Below are 24,636 nucleotides of genomic sequence, written 5' to 3'. Positions count from 1 at the left end.
GGGGGCCGACGATGTGGCCATCACATTGTCTTCATCACGAAGCACCATGTATGAAGCCCCCATGGTACGTGGTACCATCCTGGGCAACATCCGAAAGCAAACCCAAAATTCATAGCATCATTTCGTTCACCAAGTGCTACAATCTAAGACCCATATGCAGATTTTAACACACACAGACATCTGAAAAAAGTCAGTAAACAAGTGTGAGTGCAGTTTGTTACAATCTGTACACCCATCTTCTGTTTGTTGTGTTGTTTCCTTCCTCTTCACCGCTGTATTTCTAACCTGAAGTCTGGAGCGAAGGGAATGGAATTCTTCCTCACTGTCCTCACGGGTGCCCTGCAAACCCACAGAGAGGCCACTAAGGATGTTCAGACCATATTTGTGGGATAAATGCGAGCTATTCTTATTTTATACTGCTCCTATGTATCTAATTAGATCTTCTTTTCTTAAGTCCTTTAAATAAGAGGACTTAGTTCTTTTAAAAATTATACCGTATTTCTATTTTGTTTGGCTATTAGGACACAAGAGTATTTCCCCTCCCGTCACCACCAAAACGTCGCGTTTTGGCTCCGCTCGGTGCTAGTTTAGGGACTGAGAGCTGCCTTTTGTTCAGCTCACGAATTCATTTGCTCATTTATTCATATGAACAACCATGTATTGGGCACTTCGTATGTGCTAGGCATAGAGTAGGCATACGTGCAAATATTTTTTGCAGTCTCCTAGAGCTTCAACATTTACATTATTTTCCTTGCCAATTATGTACAACTCACTGCGAGTCAATATCTCGTAGAAAGATAATGCACAAGCTAGCTGGCCTAAAGCAACTTCTATTATCTCTACTTAGCCACATCTTCATAATTCTGAAAACTAGGCTTGCTCACAATAGATGCAGCTACAGTTGCTTTAATTGGACAATTAAAATCATATCAGTTCTAGATCATTCTGAGAGAGAGGGAGCCCCCTTGTCAGAAAAGCCGTCATTTTTCATACATACACTGGTGTGTATGGGCTTCTGAATGCTGGGTTTTGATGAAGCTCTACTTACCAAGGTATTGTCTGCTCGATACCAAGAATTTACTCTTCCTCAACCCTGCAAACTGCCCATAGGACACTACCATAGGATGTCACTGAATTGTTCCATTATATAAAAATAAACACTCACTGGATGAAATCTGGCTTTGAAAGAACTGCTCCCCCTCCAAATTCTTTCTGTGGCTCTTTGAAACTGTGATGGCTTGTCACTAAATTGCTTATGCACTAAGCTGAGACAGCTAAACATCCATATCTATAATTACGCCATCTTTAACGGAATAAAGGCTGCCCTATATCTGTCTACTCCTTTGCTCTTCTTCCTCATACAAGCCCGGTTTGAAACAATCAGTATTAAGCCAGGTAGCTAGGTTGGCTAGTCCTCCCACTTCTCAGGTGAGAAAACAGAGGCTCAGAGGAGTTAGGTGACTCTCCAAGGCAGTTCAGTCATTAAGTATAGAAGTTCGGATGGAAATGCAGGCCTTTAAGTCCATTCTCTATTCTTTTTTTTTTTAATTATTGTTACCTGATCGCACCTCCGTTACTGAGGTTTACAGAATAGCCTGAGCCCCAGACAGACTTGGGGGGTTAGAGAAAGTAAACTGCTTAGTCACTGACCCCAGGACATCTGAAAGAAAGCAAGGTCGAAAATCTTGTGTTCTCTCTCCCTCTCCACAATAAAAGTGTGTGTGTGTGTGTGTGTGTGTGGTGTGTACGCGTGTGTGCGCGTGTGTAGAAATACTATCTGTGATTTGGTAATGGGGATCTTCCAAAATGTAGTTTTAGCCAAATCTTTAGGGCAGAGAGGCCTGAGGGGACCAGAATGAAGGCGGGTGTCACGTGTACCCACTGTTTCTGTGGGTGAGCAGCACAGTGCCAGCCCTGGACATGATGGCTGGAGGAGGATAAGGTGCTAAACCCGGGTCACTTCCAACATGCTTCTGAAGGAAAGAGACCCTGGGCCCACCGGCTGCAGCCCTGGTCACACGCCACGACCTCACATGCCTCGGGCCTCACTGCGAATGCTCAGCCTCTTCCTCAGCCTCCCCACGCCAGAGCTGGTCCTCTGGAGTGACACGGGGCCGACATGACAGTCCTTAAGGAATCTGAGGAGCGTTCTTCACATGACCATTCTCACCCCGGGCCCTCTCGCTGTCCCGCACCCTCAGTGGCACACCGCCTACTCAGGAACATTCATTGTACTCCTGCGTTCCGAATTTTATTTCAGGCCACGGGTGGCCCAACCCCACACACACTTCAAAAGCAAGTGTAAGAGGGCCCGCGTCGCGCCTGGCTACCGCACAGGCTCTGTTCTGAACCTAAAGGTCACCCAGAGGCCTGGGCTACTGCAGCGGGTGAGGAGAACCCCTGCCCCTCTCAGCCACCGAGCAGCCCCTACCTCGGGCACCCAGGCCAAGTCGGGGCACACGAGGTGGGGTTAAAGGATGGGCTGTCATGGGCTCCCACAGAGCCCTCACCATGGTCCCAGAGATTGTCACCTGCAGCAACTGGGTTCTAAGATCATGTGACCGTTTCCCCCCGAGGAAGCTGATGACAGGAAAGACTTATCCAGGGAACGCAGCTGGCAAGCGGAGGGGCCAAGGCCGGACCCCGGTGTGTCTGACTGAGACTGCCAGTTGCTCCCCTCTAATGCCCCCTTCGGGACCACTTCCTGTCTCAAGGCTGCTCTCCGGCCCCCTCCCCTCAACCCACTACGAGAGAAAATGTCCAAGACAGCAGGAGTACACAGAAACTTTAGCTTCGGTGCATAATTCAGAGTCAAGAGACTTGTTTTTAGACGACTACCATTTGCCTCTGCTTTTCAGGCTGTTCTGAATTAATCTGTTTCTCTTGTGATACGGTGAAAGGTACATGATTCTTCTTGAGAAAATTCTGATTCAAACGCCTCAATCTCGCCGGCTAACACATTTGAAAATCTAGTTCATTCTCTCGATCGTGTGTATGTGTCACTGCCCCAGTCCAGAAGCAGCAGCTGACAACGTGCTGGGCACTCCGTCACACACCCGGGCGGCTAGGTTTTCACTACAGGATTTTGTTTGGGTTAGTTCTGATTGAAATCTGTTTTTAGCTCTGCATCTCAGTTACACGGGGCCAGTTCACTAAAGCAACAGCCTCTGCTGCGTTCCAAACGCCACATCACATCCTGCGGGTGGTGGCAAATCCAACAGGGGGCGGCAGTAAAAGGAACTAGGCCCCAGAGAGAGGATGCACATGTGTGTTTGCACACGTGTGTGCTTGCACATGCAGGGTCCTCGGTGTGCGTGAGAATCTAGTTATCCGTCCACGTGCACAGGAGGCTGCCTTTCACAGACTTCACGGATAAAGCTGCTCTCCGTATTTTAATCTTAGGCGAGATCCATTCCTTTTGACCATATATAAATTTTGCTCTGATGCTTCAGTCTGAGGAGCTGTACATTTGTCCCCAAAGAAACGGAAAATCTTAAATTTGGTCACGATCTTGGCCACAGCGATCAAGACAAAAGATGTCAGGCTCTGGTAAATCAAGGTTGCTTCAACATCTCAAATCGCAATCTGCAAGCCATTGACCTTTAACTTCCCCGCTGACGGGAACGACTCTGAGCACTTGCAGAGTGTGTCGGCATGGGGGTTCATCTTAAATGGCATTATTGACCCAGAAAGCCACCTCCCTGTGACTCTGGCAAGGCAGCAGGGAACACAGAGAACACTAACAGCATCCATTTCCTGTTTAGAGACATCTTCCGACAGCAAATACATCCTGCTCCGTTTTTAACTACGTTTAATGACATTATGGCCCCAAATCCCCCAAAATAACATTTAACAGCATTTTTCTCTTAGGCAATTTATATCTAGCTGTTTGGGGACATCTCTTTTATTGTTACCTATTACTTACACTGTTATTTAATGTTTTTATGGTTTTGCAAACAGTGGGTTCTCAATAAATATTTTTGATATGCACTGGCACAAACAAACTCACAATTACCTCAAAGAAGATGACCCTTGGCATTGTCTCAGCATGCTTCTGCACTTAGGATACCAGGATATGCTTTCAAAAAGCCAATGGAACATATAAGTTAGGAAAGCAAATCTGCCAAAAAATAAAAATAAAAAAATTATCCCCAAACCAAAGATAACTAAGTATAGCCAGTTACGCGGACGCTCCATTTCAGTCACACGGGCACGCAAAAGGTGTCACCTCCAGTCGTTGCCACGCGGCAGGCGAGGCCCACGTTAACTTAGGTCGTTTCTGCTCAGATCAGGGAGAAGGGAGAGAAGAAAGTTCTGACCTTTCCACAGGAGTCTCAGCTTCCGCTGTAGGAATATGCGTCAGTCCCCACTTGGAGTGACTTCCGGCCTGACTACAACGGTGTCTGGCAGAGGGGTCCCCGGAACAGGCCGCCCCCCGGCGTGCTGCGCGTGGTGACGGACGCCCGCTTTCACAGCGAGGGCGCAGTCTCTTGCATCGGTACCGGTCCTTCTCGACCCGAAACGCTTCGTTTTATGAGTCATGTCTATTTTGTCCTCACAGACAGAGACAAAATAAACGCCCCAGTCGGAGGAGAAGCGCTGGGATGTCTCGGAGCCGGAACGAACCCCTTTCCGCGGGGCCTGTGCGTGTCTGCGTGGTCCGGACCCCTCGCCCTCCGCTCTATGTGGCTCCACTGTCTCTGTCCTTGCCAGGCTGTCTGACCTCAGGCGTCGGGCAAACTTGATCCCATTTCAACTTTAACCTCATCCTGCTGGTCTCTTCCCGGACCCCAGAGCTGGCCGGACGGGAGCCATGCGGTTCTAAGCGGACCTGCGTTCTGTGCACAGTGCTGCATTCGTGAGAGAGGAAAGCCGGCTGAGCTCTTCTTGCTTAAATGAAATCTACTGAAAACTGGGGCAACAAAATGGATTTTCCCCTATCTCATCAAGAATTGTATTTAAATCAAAAAGCAAAACAGGACAAAGCTGGCTGTATGATTCCACTTATAAGAGGTACCCGGGGTAGTCAAACTCATAAAGACGGAGAGTAGAATGGTGGGTGCCCGGGGCTGGGGAGGGAGGGTGGGGGGTTGCGGTTTAAGGGTACAGAGCTCCGGTTTGGGAAGGTGAGAAAGCTCTGGAGATGGACGGCGGAGATGGTCCCACAACCCGTGAATGCACTTAATGCCACCGACTGCACACTTAGAAATGCTTCCGATGGTGAATTTTACGTTATATACATTTTACCACAATAAAAAAAAAAAAAAAAGACAAACTTAGGCTATTAGGCTAAAGACCAGGAGGCTGCTGACTAACCGGACAGCATGGGAATCTGACCACTGAAAGGACGAAGAGAAAGCACCTGGACGGAAACTAAAGCCGTGACGACAGTGCTCCTCCTCCGTGACACTGCGGCCCCAAACCCACGGTGACGAGCCCCAGGTCGCACTGGGTTATTTGGTGGTACCAGAAAGTTCTGAGCTCCTAACGCAGTGCCTGGCACAGAGTAGGAGCTCTAGACATTTCCCCAATGTTCTAGAATCGCCGGAAGAAGCAGCTCAAGGCTTAGACTTGCTCTGAGGAGCAGGTGCTAATCCTGCCACAGAGCAGTGGTGGGCAGGCTCGGCCTCCGTGTGGTTCTCTCCCAAGGGACGGAATATTCTCTGCCCAGAAACATCCGACGGTAAATTTTAGGTTATGTATATTTTGCCACAATAAAAAAGAAAGAAACAGAACAAAAACCTGACAGTACCGAAGAGTCCGTCCCCATTAGCTTGTCCCGGGTGGGCGTGTGTCTGCTTTGTCATTTGCAGGGAGGGGTCATAAGGACTCTCAGTGTCAAGCGAAGTCAGAGAATGGGGACCAAGAACCGGGGTGCCGTCCTCCAGGGATTCTGCCGGCATGCTTTGCGGGGTGGCGTCCGTGACACGACCCCACCGGGCTGTGCCAGGCCTGCAGGGGGTGGGGTCGACCGAGGCCCAAACGAGGATTGATCCAGGGCTGAGGAAAGTCCCCTCCCAGACTCAGCTCTCTGATTAAACGTCGCTGGACTTCTTTCCACTTGCCGAGGACAAGGCCGTCCCTCCTCACTGTCTCTCGTGCCTGCCAGTTCCTACCCCATCAGCCCTTTCTATTCGCACCATCACGTGGTGTCTAGAACTGGGTCGCTTCGCGCCCTTTCTTCGTGCTCACCATTTACAGTGATGCGTTTGAATCCAACAGTAAGTTTTTCCTACAGATCGTGGCATGCCGTCCCCAAGCACGGTTACCGCCTCACTTGAAGCTTGCCCCAGGCCCGGCTCAGTCCTCACAGCTCACTGGGGCACAAATCACCTCTGAGACTCTGCCACTGGCCTTGAGTCAGACTGATAAAACCCTCCCAAGCTGTCTAGCCCTCCAGCCAGCACCAAGGGGCCGAGATGGGATTCTCCCGTCCCAGGGCGGGATGTTTGACTACCCTTATTATCTTAGCTTTCCTTGGCTATAAATTTTATTAGCGGCCATAAAATTATCCATCCACAGCATTTGACTCGGTGACCTCTTGCAAAAGAGAACTCCACATGCTGGTCCCACACAGCGCCCAGGGGAGTCTCCTTCTCTTCACCCTGGATTTACAGCCTCCCCTTCGGCCGGGGTTCCGCCCTGTGGGATGAGACTCCGCAAACAGAGGGGGGCTGCTCAGGCTTCACCATACCCATTATCAGGGCTAAACTCTGGCCCCTCGACACCTGATGACTGTTTTCTTCTATTCTTCGTGTCACGGCAAGGTAGTGGGCAGGGCCGCCCACGCTTTAGAAAGGACAAAGGTGCAGGATGAAGCCGAGGGCCAGTGGCATTTCTGTTTCGGTCTCTTCCCTCAGATTTCTTAGTTCCGAGATGTGCAACTCAAGGCGGACCTCGAATCTTACTTGAAAGCACATCTTAAAACAAACGCTAAAGTCTTGCCGTCACGTTTGCAGTATTTCTACATACGCATTTTCCTTCACCTTGGAGGTATGTCGAATCACAGTAATTTTATACTTAATCCTCGATTATGTTTTGTAGGGTGGTTTTGGTGACATAGTCAATGACGCAGAATGATACAAGGAGTCCGGCTGACAGGACGAGATTCACTGCTGCCCGAGAGAACCTGGGGGAACACTGGCACCCTCAGAGACCAGCGTCATACGTGTTGCCATTTTCCAGCACCTATCGTGAGCCACGTTCCGTTCTAAGAGCTTTATATACGTGCGGACATATTTAATCTTGACAATATCCTTATGAAGTAAGCACAGTTATTATCCAAAAATAGCTTGGACTCTGCCACACGGAAAAATCCGGAACAGATAATGCCAATGTGCTTGGTTTTTATCCTTGAGTTTATCTTGTTCCAGTCACATCATCTACAGCATCAAAGGTGCCCGAACCCCATACCGTGAACTGATATCGGTCAGGAACCTGGCTGCAGAGCAGGTGAGCAGCGAATGAGCGAGTTAAGCTTCATCTGTATGTGCAGCCGCTCCCCAGAGCCAGCATCGCCTCCTCAGCTCCACCTCAGAGCATCGGGGGTTGGATTCTCATAGGAGCGCCTGTCCCTGGGGCAAAAAGGTTGGAGGCCGCAGCTCTAAAGCGAGTACCACTCTTCCAATATGGCTCCTCCATTCGGAAAACGGGGAAACAACAAAAGATTTGAAAAAGAGCAAAGAAAAGGATCCTTTGAATAATTTCTCAATATGCACAAGCAGCCCGCTCTCTCTAGTATTTTGTGATTTTTCTCATCAAACGAAAGTAAACTCGAATGGTCTGAATCTCGATGTAATTGATTTCACGTTCAGTTTGCAACTAAGCAAACTTAGACTGGGTAGAACAGTCAAGAGATCACAGCCCTCATCCACCCAAGCCCAACATCGGGGTTGGGCCAGAGGCTGCTCCTGCGTGCGGAGGGCCAGCACCTGTCCTCCTGCACTGACTCCCCAGGGGGTTCTCACTGCTTCCCGCCCCCAAACACTCAACCAAGAGTCAGTGCCCAGAGAAGCATGCTTCCCCACACTGATGACCAGGGCCACTCCCTCCGCGTCCCCGACCGTCCTCATGATATCGGAGCATTTGTGTGTCTTGTAATGGCTGTCCCTGGTCTCACTCCCCAGCCCCAACTCTGTGATGACAGGAGTTGGGTCTCGCTCACCTCAGTATCACCAGCATAGCACAGAGTCTGGATGTGGACTATGTGGAATAAATACGTCAATTACTATACTGATTAACAAATGCATGCAAAGAAAAATACACTTAATTGAGTTGAATTGGGACTGCGGGGGTTTGTTTGTTTTTAAGAAATAAGGTCATTTTCACCTGATTTAAAAAATAAAGCTTTAGTCAATAAAAATAACATATTTTGGCATATACTAAATTCAATATAGTCTTCGGCATATACTTAATTCAATATAGTCTTCAGACAAGTGACTGGAGAAGAGGAAAGAAAAGGTAAATAGAACAAAGAGACAAAGGGTCAGAGGCAAAGAAAAAAAAACGGGAGAAAAGACAAGAAAGAGAAAGAGGAAAACAAAAAAAATTACATAAAAAGGTGAACGAGAAAGAGAGGAGACAAATGATTGTCCCTCAGCCAGCTTGAGGATAAGCGTGCGACAGCCACAGCAAGCGGGCCCGAATTCTCTGGAATACTGGGTTAAGGATCCTAGAAATAAGATTCCCAGAAGAGGAGAAATCAGGCCTGAGGCTGAGGTCCCTGCCTGCCCTGGTTCTCCTCGGTACCAGACAAGAGTTCCAGCTGTACTCAGAACCCCGAGGCATTATATACTCAGTTATAAAGCACGAACTGAGAAATTTAAAGGTCCGTGTGTCCCCAAATTGAGCCACTCTCTTTCCCCTTTCCGTGAAAAAAAAAAACAAAGGCTACAGCCACGCTACCCTGAAGAAGCCAGATCCCATCTGATCTCGGAAGCTAAGGAAGGTCGGGTCTGGTTAGTACTTGGATGGGAGACCATCTAAGAAGACCAGATGCTGAAGGCGTAAAAAATAAAAAATAAGGGATTGTAAGCTGACAAGGTCCTTGCAATCTGTGAGGTCAACCAAGGGTTGTCGCCTAAAAAGAAAATTTAAAAACATTTTTAAAAAAGTAGTTCCAACTTTGAAGAAAAGGGCTGAGATTTTCTGAATATCTGACTACTTGCTTTATGCCACTTTTGCAGAATGGCCCTGTTTATTAGCTATATTTCCAAGGGAAAACACAATAAGATTAAGAGAGCGAACATTAGATTACCTGGAGCTGATGCAGCATTAATTCTCAGACAGATCACGGCCTCTTCTATCCATGTTCAGCCTGCCGTGTTTTGTCTGTAGAGGACATCGTTACACATCCTGAAGAAGCAGGCCCTCCCCACTGTTCTTCACCTAAGCCTTGGCTAATGCTTGGAAAACTTTCAAGAAAACCAGCAACGCATTATTGCCTGGAATTTAAAATGTGCGTTCCTGGCAGGCATCTTACTTCCTCATATTTCTCTTAAGCCCTTATGAGAAAAAGATGAGAGAGACCTTTAGACAATACTTGGCTATAAGCAACCCACCTTGGTCTGCAGAATGGCCAGTTTTCTAGAAGCAAAAGCAACCTTGCCATCTGGGCAAAACTGAAGAAGCAAAGGCATGTGCGCGTGACACAGACACCCATGCGCCCCTCAGGATGCTGGGGATGGCAGCCGGGAGAGCCCACACGAGGCAGTGGGGTGAGTTGTGCAGCTGCTGGAGCCTCTGCACCAGGAGCCACATGGACACAGGTGTGTAGGGCTCCAATCAGCCAAAGCCGGCTCCTCTTGGTTTGGAGTCCTCTAAGGAAGCTGGCGACCTTGAGGCTGACTCTAGATTGTAGGATTTTTCCTGCTCTGCCCCGGCCAGCTCCAAATTACAGCCACCAAGGCGAGACCATCAGACCAGAAACAGGCTGGACCGCATGGAACGGCCAGTGTGTGCCTAGCAAAGTGTGTATCACGCTTTGGGCCCTCAGCAACTGTCGCACTGGATGGTAAAAACCAATTCTGGGCCTGGCTTGGTTGATGACAATGTAAAGGACTCTCTTAGCCCTAATTCCCCAGCCGAGGAAAAGTTATCAGACTGTCCGGGATGAAATGCGATAATGCAGCTGAATGTACTTTGTGGTTCCTAAAGTCACAATCAAATATATAGCAGGGACGTTCAGAAATATTCCTGTTCATCCTTAAAGGGTGTGGCCTTTACACGAAAACCTGCCAACGACAACCACAACAAACGTTCCCCGGCCTTGCTCCAAACAACCGATGGTGAGCAAAGAACTGTTGTAAGGGTCAGCTGGTCAGCCTAGAGCAATGCACAGGCTTCCCTGCTTCCAGCTTTCAACTGCCCTCACATCTTCTGTTTACCAGCTACTGAAATGCCAAACCCTACACCATCCAAAAAAGCAATTATCAAAAAAAAAAAAAAATTAGAGTGTTTAATGGAGCTGAACGTCCCTCTAAAAACGTGAACCAGTGATGCCTTATCGATGTGAAAAGATATCATAGATCGTCAAGTTAATCATCTATCAGTGGATTCTAATGTCTCTCGTCGTCTAACTTCTTATTCTATCATCACATAACTCATCGGCGTACTCGTTCGATGATTAAAAAAAATCATCATGAAAGAAAGAAAGAAGATAGAGAACAGAAAGACAGAAGAAGAAAGAAAGAAAGAAAGAATAGAAAGAAAAGAAAAAGAAGAAAAAGGCGGAAAAGAAAAAGAAGAAAAAGAAAAAGAAAAAGAAAAAAACAAAAACAAAAAAAGAAGAAAAAGAAAAAGGCGTGAAAAGAAAAAGAAGAAAAAAAGAAGAAGGAAAAAAAAAAAAAAAGAAAAAAAAAAAAAACTTTTTTTTTTTAAAAAAAAGAAGAAAAAGAAGAAGAAGGAAAAAGAAAAAAAAAGAAAGGGAGGGGGAGGGAGGGAGGAGAGGGAGGAGGGAGGGAGGAAGGAAGAAAAGAAGAAAAGAAAGAAAAGAAAGAAAAGAAAGAAAAGAAAAGAAAAGAAAGAAGAAAAGAAAGAAAAGAAAGAAAGAAAGAAAGAAAGAAAGAAAGAAAGAAAGAAAGAAAGAAAGAAAGAAAGAAAAAGTTAGAGAGATAGGGGCAGATTCTGTGGTTTAGGCAGAAGCCAGGGGCTCACTTCTAGCCAAATGGCCAGCTGTGGAATCTTAATAAAGTCATTTACTCTCTCTGCAACTTAGTTTCCAAAATCAGAGATCTGCCATAAAGAATATTAAATCAAAACACTCACTAGCATCCTTCTCTTCAAACGACAATGGCTTAAGACTCAAAACCAGTGCTTTAAAACCTCTCATTGAAAACCTGCCCAGGAGTAGGCAAACATCCACGGGCTGACCTCAGACAATCTCGTGGAGGGGCTTGGAATCGCTCCTGTCTGTTCCCCTCTGAGTTTAGGATCACTCACTCCGTAAAGCTGGTAATTTCCACTTTCACGTCGTTCCTACATGTCCAGAATTCAGAGAACGGCTCAGCAGGGCTGCGTACTGGGCAGCTCTGGATCATTACCCTAATCGGAACTGATCCTAAGCTTGTCACCAGACCCACGTCAGACTTTGCATTTGAGGGTTTTCTAAATTGGTTCACCCAATTGATTTAGATTATTAATAAAATACAATTACATATGTGTTTTCATTGTGCAATTCACCATTAAAAATAACACTGAGAATGCTTTAGAAGTTTAAAAATGTTTAGATACTCCTTAAATCCTTCCTAAACCCTGAATTCTCAAATTTAGGGCTATTTAAAATTCTCTAGCCTTTTGAGTTGTAAAGCTAAATTCTGAACTTAATTTTGCTATTGTCAGATTTCAAGTTCGTATGATTTTCTCAGCACCCCCTTGCTTTTAACATAGTTAGCAAAGGGAGAAAGATGCTCTGTGTGAATTGACACCACAGAATTGTATCATCTCATTAGGTCTTCACTAAATAAATAGTCTACTTTTTTTTTTCTGCTGCGGCCGCAACATTCCATCCAGTGTCCTAATTTCTTCACTTGGTAGTTCTGCTCAGATTTCTCCTCTGTTCATTTAAGATGTTGGTTTTCTCTGCTATTGTACATGCTATGGCTTTTCCCAAAGCTCGACTATACTTTCCACTTTATAATATGTTAGAACTTTATAATATGGGTCAGGTCCAGCAAAGCCCATACCAGCTAACTTATTGTGAGTAATCTAACCAGATTTCCCTGGCTAACAAGCAAAGCCAGCAAGATTGGCAGATCCCAGCACCTCAGGGATCCCAGCCAGTGAGCTTTATTCTCAAACAGAGTTGGACTGGGAGTGCATCTCTTTCAGATCTGCCCTTTTGTTACAAATCTTGAGTCCCCGGAGTCCGCTCTTGAAAATAGAACCAATCTTTTGGGATTCTCATCTTTTATACACACTTGAAAGGCTATTCATGCAATACTGAGTTAAAAGGCTCTAAATCTTATTAACAAAACAGTCTCATTGCAGTCCCCCCAAAATGGAATTTTTTCTCTTAACCTCTTGGGAGAGAAAAAGCAACAACACGGGCGTCTCAGCTCAGTCTGTCGGTCATCTTCCTCAACTCCCCCAAACCAGGAATCCACCGTCGACACAAAGCACCATTAGGCCTTGCAGGCCTTCGAAATGGTGGGCAGTCTACGAACACATCCAGCTTCTTGAGTGCACAGTGTGGCATCCACTGGGCCATCTCGGAAGGATGCTGGTGACCAAACACTACGATTTTCAAGACCAATTAAGAATATCCAGAACCTGCAGTAATCCCTCATTCGCACAGTGATGTATCCATTTTGGAAGGTCAGTTCCATGAGGGCAGAAGTAAATCTTGCCTTTGGAGCACCCTTACTACTCCGAGTAACCCTCGTGGAGTAAGTATAGGAAACTCTATTTGACTTTCTGCAGGGGCTTTCCACCAGCACGTCTGTCAACCGTCAGCCAGAGCCAAATAACACGTATGCATTTTATAGTTAGCTTAAGATTTAGTAGACTGTTTTTTCTCCAGAGCCTAAGAAAGGGCAAGGTAAGAGTGAGTGTGTGCACACACACACACACGCATATATACATTGTTCTTCCAACAAGTGTGATTCTGCTGATTTTGAGAAAGAATGACCGCTACTCCTCTGGGAAAAAGAATATTAACAAACGACTTATCAAACATACAAAGACGCAGTTGAGAATGAGTAAACATGTCCACTGAGGAAATTCGTAGAATAAAGAATCTCAGATTAGGTTGGTTCTAAAAGAAACACATCTGCAGAGTGGGTGCCGGAAGTGTGGGCCTTTCAAACGATCGAAGTGGCCAGCTGTCTAGAACGACTCCAGGGATGTCCGCTGAGAGGACGAGATGTCCCAGTGCCTGGACGAAGCCTCTTCTCAAGTATGAGTTTCTCGTCTATGTCCAGAATCTAGACCCCTGCAGCCCTCTACTCACTAAGTTGTAAATTAATTAATGGCCAGACAGACCTTAGCACAGAGTGAAGCTGACAGGTACCATGCCTGCCCACCGGATCAGTGGGCTTCTGTCCAAGAAAGTCTGCAGGGCTACCTAGCAATGATAATCACACGTCTTTCATTGTCCAGCCTTGTTCAATTTAAAATATTTCTTGCTATTCCCCCCTAAGTAAATTTATATGCGTCAAATCCTATCTCTTGAATTTGGGTTCAGGAATCATATTTGCTCCAGATGACAGATTTACAATTAAATTTTAACCGGTCATTAGGCAGGAAAAGGCCATATTTATGAAAGATGCTTTCTCTTTAAATTCTAGAAAAACTTCCCTCCGATCCAGGTCACCATGGGGATCATTTGCCACAGTCAAGGGTCAAACATAAAAAGGCACTAGTGGGAACGAGAGGCGTGGGCTCGCTCTCTGCCCAGCAAGCCTGCCAAACCACAGACAGGAGGGACCCGGAGGAAGGCACCCCGCTTAAAGGAACTTTGTTCTGTCTATGCTTTGTTCAAATCCCAGAGTGGGAGATGACCCACAATAAGCCACTTGAACCTTTTTTCTCTGTAAGTCTCCAGTTGAAATACAGTATGTGGGAGTTCTTTCAATAGTAGTTATGCAGGCCTTTTCAGAAACAAAATTTGAATACTCCGCCGTTACGAGCTGGGAGTATAACTGCTCCACAACCAACAGACTTGAAAGCTAATGGCAGCCCCGACCGGCCCCGACCGGCCTCGACCTATTGTGTTCTGACCAGGCCTTCTGGGGGCTTCACAACACGCAGCCCCCCCTTACTACTCTTCCAGCCCCTGGGGCCAGGAGCCCCAGCCCTGAGCACCCCGCCCCTCCTCCCTGTGCCCACTGGTATTCGCACTGTGCCTTATCTATTGGAAGCTGGAGTAATAACAACAAACTCAGCTAAACTAAATTGGTCCTTTGTTTGCCATTATCATAAAAATTTTATGTAGGAACTAATAAAAACATGCTTTACGTGCACAGTTACGTGGGTTTACACAGGCAATAATACTCAGCAAGTTATACCCATGAATTCAGTTATAGACGCTCAGGAATAAATATTTTATCTTTCCCAAGGTTTCATTCATTGGAGGGAAGGTGTGAACATGAAGCCTACGGCTGATGTGCAGCTTCTAAGTGCCCTTAGGTCTCCCCGGGTGTCTCTCCGTGAGACCAGAAAGGTCCTTCCAGAAACTTCTGGATAATTTTCACAATCCTTTATCCTCTTAAGCACTCAGTATTAATCATCCCTTCAATCTCTGTAAATGGAAAGCTTTTTGCAAAGCTTTTAAAAATAAATCACGTTTGAAATGAGTTCGATATTTTAGAATTTTTTAAGCAAACAAGAAGATCCCATCCTCTTCCCATCTGGGATCTTGGAGCAGATTTACAATAGATTTAGTTAAAGAAACTTTAATGAAATCCAAACCCGACGAACAAAAAGTTGGGATCATTGGCTATTCATCGTTCCCGTCAGGAAGGCACTCTCAGATACACAAAATGAGTTGGAGTTTTGTTTTTTTTTTTTCCTTTATATTTTCTTTCCTTTTAGGCCTGCACTGTCCAAAAGAAATATAATGGGAGCCATAAAGGCAAGCCACATATATACTTTAAATTTTCTGGTAGCCACAATAAAAACGTAAAAAGAAACAGGTGAAATTAATCTAAGAATATATTTTATTGAGTCTAAGATATCCAAAACATCATTTAAACCTGTAATCAAATCTAAAAAACAAAAACAAAACAAAACAAAACAAAAAACCTTACTAATGAGATATTTTGCATTCTTTTGTCACACATGAAGTCTTGGAAATCTAATGTACATTTTGCTTACAGCACAACTCAGTTCAGACTAGCTGCCTCTGGAGTGCTCTAGAGCCACATAAGACCGACGGCTGTCACATTGAATGGCAAGAGTCCAGAGAGTCCTCGACTAGCCAAGGAAAAGACAGCTTCAGAGAAATTTCATCATTTATGTGACTGCCTTGCATGCTGTGGGCACGCGCCTCCCCCAGGTTGTAACCTAGATACTATAAACTAGATGCTCGTTGCTATGAACCAGATTCTATAAACCTAGAATCCAGATACTACAGACACTATAAACTCAGAATATGTTGACATTATATGTTATTTTTAAAGTTCATTTTTTTCTGTTCATATTCACAGTAAAATTGACAAAAGTCAACTAGGTGAAAAGGAGAAATACTAATGGCAATCCCCCCAAAAGTCTACAACAAGAGTCATCAGGGGTAACTTAGAAAGTGCTGCCAAGTTGACCCCCCCTCTCAGCCTTCAGAGCCCCCCAATCTTCTTATATAGAGACCACGATGAAGTCGCTTCTGTATAAAAACCTGTACCCTCAGAAAATGAGAAGCCCAATCTTTTTCCATTTAATTTTTTTTCAAAGAAGCTACATACTAGATTTTTGTAACTTTTTTTTTTTAAAGGTATCTTCTATAACTTTTCCACCATTCCTCTGTTTCTCAGAGTAAACACTGAAGAAGACATTCATATAGGGCATTTTGAAAGCGGGGGATTAAACCAAAAAGTCAGATTTTTGTAAAGTACGTTTGGCTCTGATTTTTGTAAAGTACGTTTTGATGAATTATTCAGTTTCTCTGGGATTAAATGTTGCCATTGGGGGGGAAAAATCATCCCCACAATCGTAAATCTGTGTTATGTCTTACAAAGTGTTAGGCGTGTTTTTTACTTGATGTTATTATATTTGATAATCCATATCGATGTGTGTTAAGCGAGTTATTCTGAAGGGCAGGGACCAGAATTGCTGAACGTTCCCTTTCCTGAGCTAACCAGAGCTCTGCATGCATAGAAATGCTTAATTATCACATGTGTTGCTGCTGTCGACTCATAAAATTCATGAAAGTGCTGATGTAAGGGTTTCGGGTAACTGTAAAGGTATTTTTTTTAACCTGTTTCTAGATTCATAACAGTGCGTTGTTTCAAGACTAAACAAAGAACCTCAAAATGATCGTTTTTCCTCCTCAGGGGTGAAGGGAAGACCTCTGGGCAATAAGTCGAATTGACAACGGGAATTTGAGAATGATCTTAAAGTCTCCGATCTGTTTGGGGGTATTTTATGTCAAATAAAGAAAAGTCGACCATATAAAATGCACACCCCAAATTCCTTACCCCCTATCCCTACCACCCCACATGAGAAAATATTTTCTATAGAATGGGAGTGCTTTGGGGGTTCCAGAGAACCTAGCCTCAGTTTTCAAGGGAATGAAAGGATGGTGGTAAGTGAAATATATGCTAAAATTAGAAGTGTTTTTAGCTAAAGATTTAGAATAAGCCACTAAGATGACCGATTGACTGTAATAATGTCACTGTTCAAAGATCTTCAAACAAAAAAAACACAACATGACAACTACTCGCAACCTAATCTTAGACAGAATCCTGTGCCGGAGGAGAAATAATGCTATAAAGGACATTATTGGGTCGACTGAAAAATAATTAAAATATACAGTGGATGGTAGATTAGATAAAGTCATTCGTCAGTGTTAATTTTACTGACGTTGATAACTGTACTCTGACTAGACAGAATATCCCATCTCCTGGGAAGCACACACCAAAGTATTTAGGCATAAAGGTTCATGGTACACGCATCTTACCCTCAAAGGGTTCGAGAAGAAAATAGTGAATGGCAGTCAACATGGGTACTGGAAATGGCGCTGTTCTTTGTATTATTTTTAATCTTGCAACTTTTCTGTGAAGGATTAAACTAAAAAAAAAAAAAAAAATTCTAGTTCCCTTAAGAGTAAATGAATATGGTGGGGAAAAAATTCTTCTGAGTCGAATTTTCCTTTTAGGAATTTTCCCTGGGCAGTCCCTCGTTCTCTCTAATTTCCACAGCGAGTGTCTGGACTTCACTGTAGCAGGTGCAGACGGCTCACGGCCAGTACCGGGCTCGCCCCTTCTCCACCCGCTCTCGCTAGGAGCTTGAGCCCCCCTGACCTCTCTAGAGAATGAAGCATGGGCTTTGGTCATTGGCTCCCAGGACTGGCCCAGGTGTCTGTCCCCCGCTTGCATTCCAAGGAGGAGTCAATGGTGTAAGCGACCCTTCCAGTGGCTCGGGAGGCTGATAAGACCCCCCACAAAGAGATAACCACAGGCTCTTTGGAACCATGGCTGCCACCAAACACGGCCACCGCCGGCGACTGGGTTTAGCGAGGGTCACGGTACCTGTGGGAACCACTTGGGTCACAGTGTAGAAGAACTGCTTTGTGAAGGCATTTTTACTGCCTTCTGACTCCCCACCTCTGGAACACCCACTTACTCCGAAATAACCTAATCCTTCAGTTTAACACCAAAACCTCCAAATAAGAGAATCATGGAAGCAGAGCAGGGCCGAACCTTAGGGGTCAACAAATCCACCCTCTCTCCTGAAGTACTTTTCAGGGTACTTGGTCAGTCAGTCTCTTTTGGGGGTTCCTCCACAGACAGGAGGCTCCCTCCTTTGGCAAGGCAATACACCACTATTGAATAACTCTGACTGTTAGAAAGATCTCCTTTGTGGTCAGCCAAAAATTGCTTCCCTAAAACGGATAAATGTGAGAGGAAGAAACTTACTTTCCTCATTGGGCCCTCCTCCACGGTGCCCTGACACAAGGAACAGTTTGGGACCGAATCAACTAATTAATAGATGGTCTAAGCACTCACACTTATTCTATCCTCAAGAGCAACAAAAATCACGTCCACTATCTCTTCCAAAACACAGCATCTCAAATGTTTGAAATTTCACGTTCCCCTCTGTCTTCTCTTGTGCAGCCTAAAATCCCCAAATTTCCATAACCAAGCTTCATACTATACAGTTTATCAAACACAGCTACTTATTGTCATGGACCCTCCTTCACCCGTTCATGCCTTATTTACAAAAAGACTTATCATTTCTAAACAGGCAAATACAATAGAATTAATAAAATAGATGTGATCATTTGGAAACAGAGTCTAGAAGAGAGATCTAACATGCCAGACAAAGTCTGCACAGTTTTTATGACTGATTTTAAAACTTGGTCCTAATGTTACGTGGCACAAAGGTAAATAGGGAGACGTTAGAAGTTTTACGACTCTGTATTAAGAGGATGAAACAGACTAGTTCCTCAGAAAAGACAAGGTTACTCCCCGTGTCAAGGACAGATGTCTTACGTAAGACGCATAAATGGGAAATTGAGCCATGTAATGGATAGTCAATGTCTTGACTCAAAATTCACAGCAAATGCTGAAGCAAAATTAAAACATAAGTTTCTTCTAGTAATTTCTGATGAAAGCTTGAAGATCAAGACACAACCCAGAGTGGGTGATTTGGTACAAATATGTAACTTCTTCTTCAGTGTTTTACCCTTATGCCAAGATGTAACTTAGAATAGCTAATTTGTTAGTCGTACTTTAGATTACTGATCCTTACGCAAACTTCTCCTCTATGATTCTGAGCAGAGAAGAAAGTTTGAAATTACACTCTCTCTTGTGAGAGTCTAAAATACACCGATCCTATATTCTTGATTAAGTAACTTCATAAATTTGAGAGACCAGATAAACAAAGGGTAGAGTTAGTATTTTATTACAATAATAAAGATCCTAACCAAAGATGTCACAACCCTGTTGAAATATAGAAATAGGCCACAGAGGTCCCTACCCATATAGCCAGGGCTTCCTGTCCAACACAGTTTGGGGAGAGGAGACTGTCACAGTTGTTAAGTTTTACAACAATCTTGTGAGGTAGAAATTGCTTTTCCTGTTCTACAGATTCAGAAACTGAAGATGAGGCTCAGGGAAGTTTGCCAAAGGTCACAGAGCTAGAAGAAGCCACAGAAAGACCTAAACGTCAAGCTGCCCACGTCCGAATTTGGTACCTTGCTCATTGTATCACCTGGCCTCCATGGGCCACAGTGTGATGAGTAAACACAATGTCATGAAATGTAAGCACAATGACATAATTACGAAGCTTTGGGGGTTCCTCAGGCTGCCCTGAGAGTAAAGTCAGGTCTAGGCAGGGGATGCTGGTAAAGATTTAAAAACCAGCTTTCCAGAAAAATATAACACATTTGCAGCATAGCCAGTTTCCAAGGTGTAAATGCTCCCACTGTGGCATAGGCATGGGCGCCAGCAACTACTGGATATACAGCAGCGGTCCCCAAACTTTTTTGACACCAAGGACCAGTGCTCCTGTGAGAACCTGATGCCCAATGATCTGAGGTGGAGCTGAGGCGGTGATGCCGGCACTAGGAACAGCTGCAAATACAGATGAAGCTTCCCTCGCTCACCTGCTGCTCACCTCCTGCTGTGCACACTGGTTCCTAACAGGCCACCGACTGGTACTGGTCCCCAGCCTGTGTCCCGGGCGTTGGGGACCCCTGATCTAGAGGACTTGTCCCCAGCTTGTAGTCTCGAAGAAAGTCCCCTTGCACCTGGTATGCTCTTCGGTGAACATGGAGGTTCCATGTTTCCTTACGTTTTATCCCTTCCCCCACCGCCCATGTATTTCAGAATTTGAGCCCTTTCTAAAAGAGGAAGGGGTATGAAGAGAATGGACTACATATGGACCAAATCGAGTAAATCAAGATCGTAGAAAATTCCATCCTAGAAAACCAGAGCATCCTTAAAACGCCCCAACAGTGACTGTATCTTCCACACATCCATGTGCCCAGATCTATTGATACCGCATTTGGTTACTCACTGTTGGAATCAAAATCAAACTGCTTACTTTTCTATTAGGTCTATAATATTGCAGATATGGGTACATTTTTTTAAAAAAAGACTGTGTTCAAGGAGTCGTAGGGGCTGAATAAATGCTCCTTGCTATTGCCAATTTCGCCTTCTAAGAAAATACCTTAAAGGTATTTTTTATGCTTTTTAAATATATATTTTTTTTAATTTCTGGTTAAAGATTATGGGTTAAATGCCTGCATTTAGCACTGCTCCTTCTTAAAATCCCAAATTAAAAAATAAATAAATAAATAAATAAATAAATAAATAAATATATATATATATATATATATATAGAGAGAGAGAGAGAGAGAGAGAGAGAGAGAGAGAGGATATTTAAGAAGGTAGGTGGTAACTAACTTAACAGAATCAAGAAAGATGAGTCTTAAGCGAGCCATGGGCAAAGCTGCAAACAACCTAGTTCATACTGCAAAACCCCCAAAGGCTAAAGAATCGACGGTATCAGATACCACTGGAAATAAGAGTGGGAGTGGAGCCAAGCCAAAGGGACTGGTTGAAGTTCCACTAAGAATTGTTAGAGCCCCAAGCCCCTCCTCCGCTCCAGGTGATCGCACCTCCCCATCCTTGCAGAGTCTAAACGTTTATTCTCTGAGAAGACAAAACCCAGGGTTTCTAGACTAAATGCTCCAGGCACAGTTAGGGGTAGGGAACTAACCAAGGAGCAAATGCAGTCAAATGCTGAATTCGAGATCCCCCTTACCTTCTTCCTCTCAGCTCCCAGACAGTGGCAGCTGAAGTTGACACCCATCGGGCTGGAAGAGTCCTTTGTGGGGAATCTAAACAACCCCAATGAAAAAAACTAAAAACGTTTTTAAAAATGGCTTCTCCAGGCCACTGTACGGTGAGACTCTCCCATGCTCTTCCATTCAGCTATTTCATGCCTCACTCATAAATATGACCAGCCAGCCAAGGATCGTTAAATACTCGAGAAAAGCATCTAAGACAAAAGAGAAAAGAACAAAACAAAACAAAAAAATGCCATTTTGAGGAAAGAGCGACTACGCAGGAAAAACGAAACTAAAACAAACAAAATAAACTCATTACCAATAATATCCTGAGAGAGGAATGAAAATGTTGCAGTCATGAGGTGAGAACTGAATGCCATCTTAAAAAGAAAGATCTAGAGAATAACGATAACAACAAAAAGAAGCTCTCGGAAATTAAAAATATGATCGCAAATATGAAAAGCTTAAGAAAATAGTTAAAAGGTAAAAGCGAAGAAATCACCCAGAAAAGACAGGAAACTGAAAAAGAGTTTGACAAATCAGAAAACAAAGATAAAAATTTTCGTAAAACCAGACCATAAGACCAAATACTAGGAGCTCCAGAAAGAATAAACAAAAAAATAGAGAGGACGAAAACTATTAAAGAAATAACTGAAGACAATTTCCTAGAATAGGCCAATATGAGCTTGTAGATGGAAAGGCCCACAAAGCGCCAAGCAGCTGATATCAGATCCACACCAAAATACATCCCTGTGAAATTTCCCAACACTAGGGTTAAAGGGCTTCTGAGAGAGAGACAGAGACAAGAAATGTTTTATCTAAATAATCGAGATTCAGACTTTTTAACATTAGCACTGGAAGCTAAAGGCCGTTAGAGAAATGCCTTTAAAATTCTGAGGAAAAATGACTTCCAACCTATAAGTCTATTTTCCTAGCCAAAAATTATTAATCAAATATCAGGGAAGAACAGAGATATTTCAGATCCAAGGTATCAAAAATTGTACCTCTCCTGCACACTTAAAAGTAGGAAAAAGTCACCAGTTATACGGCTCAGGTGCAAATTGCCTTTATAAAGTCATAGCAATATCTTTATACAGCCTTCACATAGTCATAAGACTGGATATTGATCAAACCAAAATTATGACAAATGGTTGGAGCAATGGGAACACAAGAAGGGAACATATATGAGGTGTGGGGGTTGGGGATGGTGAAAGAGATTTAAATCCTCATGGTTAGGCAATGATTAGGTCAGTGATTCTTAAACTTGTCACTTTCGGGAACCCTTTACAAGCTCAAAATTATCGAGGACCTCAATAAGCTTTCCCTTTATTGTACAATATTTTTGTTTTTCAAATTGCTCAGTTTTCTGTGTATTTACCACCATTTCAACCCCAAACCCTCCTCCGTTTCTGTAACTCTGCCCTCAAAATGCTAAATCATATTAGCTATAATGATCATTACATCTTATTCGAGAAATTTTTCCTAGATCCTGCTGCACTCTCTTAAATCTATTGATACCGACCATTTTAGAAATGAAACTAAAACTTTAAAATATATATACATTTATTTCTTTGAAAGTAAATTTTATTTTATTTCCTATTTTAAAAGAACAATAAGCCCGTTATATTTTGGCTTAAATAATATATTTTATGAACTACGCTTATTTTCTCAAATAAAAAATTTATCAGATGATCGACTTTGTTTTACATTTTCGCCAATTTCTTTAATGCCTGGCTTATGTTGTTTCAGTTATTTGGCTTGTGTTTGGATATGTCGTTTCAGCTGAACATATGGAGAAAATCCAGCCTCGTACAAATACCTAGTTTGTAAATAAAGGACTACTTTAATAGCTTTTCCAGATAATTTGGACATTCTTCTTTAATACTATACTAGAAATCGACAAGTAGTGGTTTCTTCATGTTTCATGGACATGAGCGATCCGAAACTATATTACTAAATATTTACTATTCGAAGTCCATTAGGCGGCCGTGCACTTTGAATGAACATCGTGTTATAAGATTCTGTAACACAATGCACAGGTCATTTGGAAAAGATTGGTTTACTGAGTTATACATCTCTTCCAGATGTTGATAGAGTCTATTATACAATATCAAAAAAAAAAATCACAAATATCACCACCGATCTTATCAGAAAAGTGTTTAGGTGTTGGAAAGCTTTCAGGTTCATGGTGGCAGAATCAAGCTTCCCAAAATTTGAGAGTTCAGCTGAAAGCTCAAATTTTATCATTGGTGAACCACCCCTGTCAACTGTTTTCTTCCAAGTGGCAAGCTTGTGCATTCATTGTTAAGAAAATGTCTGCAAAATGCTCAAGTCTGAATAACCATGGTTGTCTGTCAGTTATTCTTCAAAGCAAAACTATATTTCGTGGGGGTAGGGAAAAAAAAAAGGCCAGTAGCTTGCAACGCAGACGATTTTACACAGTGCTTTTCCCTGAGACAACCATCAGGCACCACTTCAGTATCTCACAATCTGACACGAATTTCTACGTGTAATAAGATTAATGATTTTCACCGCTTCATCAAGGACATTCTTAAGTGGAAGGGTACTTATAAAACATGTGCGATGATGGAGAGTCATTTAGTTTGCCGCCACTGCCTTGATTCGTGCAAACACACCAGCGGTTCCACCCACTGCTTCCTCTGCACCATCAAATATCAACTATCAACATCAAATAGCAAATAGCAAATAGCGACACAGGTAAAAAGAAAAAAAAGTCAGATAATAACTGAGTGTTACATAAAAATAGTTTTGATCTCATGGACCAATGAAAGGGTTTGGGGAACTGAAATCCTCCAAGAAGTACACTTTGAGAATGGCTGGAAATAGGTCATCTAAAACTAAATAAATCAAATTAGGCAACATGAGAATGGCACGACACAGAAATAAATATTAATGAACCTCTGGAAAGCAGGAAACACTCATCACATTCCCAGCGGTGGACTGGTGTCTTTCATATAAGGTCTTGTCCAATGGCAGAACTCTAACTTATGGGCATGTATAGCTTTGATTTTAAAAACTAATAAAGACAAAAAAAATTTTAATTTAAATATCATTGCTTAAGCATTCTTCCAAAACACAATTTACTGCTTCAAATATTCAAGGGATTAGAATAACCTTCGAAGGATAAACATGATTATGTACAATGAGCTGGAAATATAATCTCATTTTTAATATTGGTGTAACGTAAGCTGTAGCTCTTTGTCAGCCAATTCTAGTAATAAAAGTAGACAAATTATAGCTTTTTGCAATTACGCCAGGAGAGTTGTACAGTTGTGTGCATGTGCGAACATGTGTGAAGACGAGCTTTTTTGAGAGTGGACGGTGCGAACTATTTTGAATTATTAAGCACTAGATGTAACGGAAACTGGACTTTCCTCCCTCATCCGAGAGAGGATGGCATGCCTTGGAATAAACTTTCTTGCTGACTTTGAGCTGTACTTAAGGAGTGGCTCTACCAGCCCCAGGCACTGCCTGCCTCCTGCAATGCTCCCTGTTCCAGAGTCACCTTACAGGAGACAGGCATATAGGTGACATGAGCACACTTCGAACCCCACAGTGGCTTTTCTGAAGGCAGGTCCAAGGTTCAAAACCAACCCATTGATTGTACATCTTCCCTCCCAAGACAGACACAGACTTAAAGCAGCGTTCCTAATAGAAATACAACGCTA

The 24,636-nt window shown here is 43.6% G+C and overlaps 1 protein-coding gene and 1 pseudogene across 1 annotated transcript in view; one reads left to right on the top strand and one right to left on the bottom strand.

Annotated features, from left to right (window-relative positions):
- Nucleotides 1-24,636, bottom strand: part of KIF26B (kinesin family member 26B) — a 385,762-nt gene that overhangs the window by 197,574 nt on the left and 163,552 nt on the right.
- Nucleotides 8,888-9,006, top strand: LOC120619387 (uncharacterized; annotated as a pseudogene).

Source organism: Pteropus medius, unplaced genomic scaffold, assembly GCF_902729225.1.
Source record: "Pteropus medius unplaced genomic scaffold, Ma_sr-lr_union100, whole genome shotgun sequence".
NCBI classification, from domain to species: Eukaryota; Metazoa; Chordata; class Mammalia; order Chiroptera; family Pteropodidae; genus Pteropus; species Pteropus medius.
This window is presented reverse-complemented; position numbering and strand designations above follow the sequence as displayed.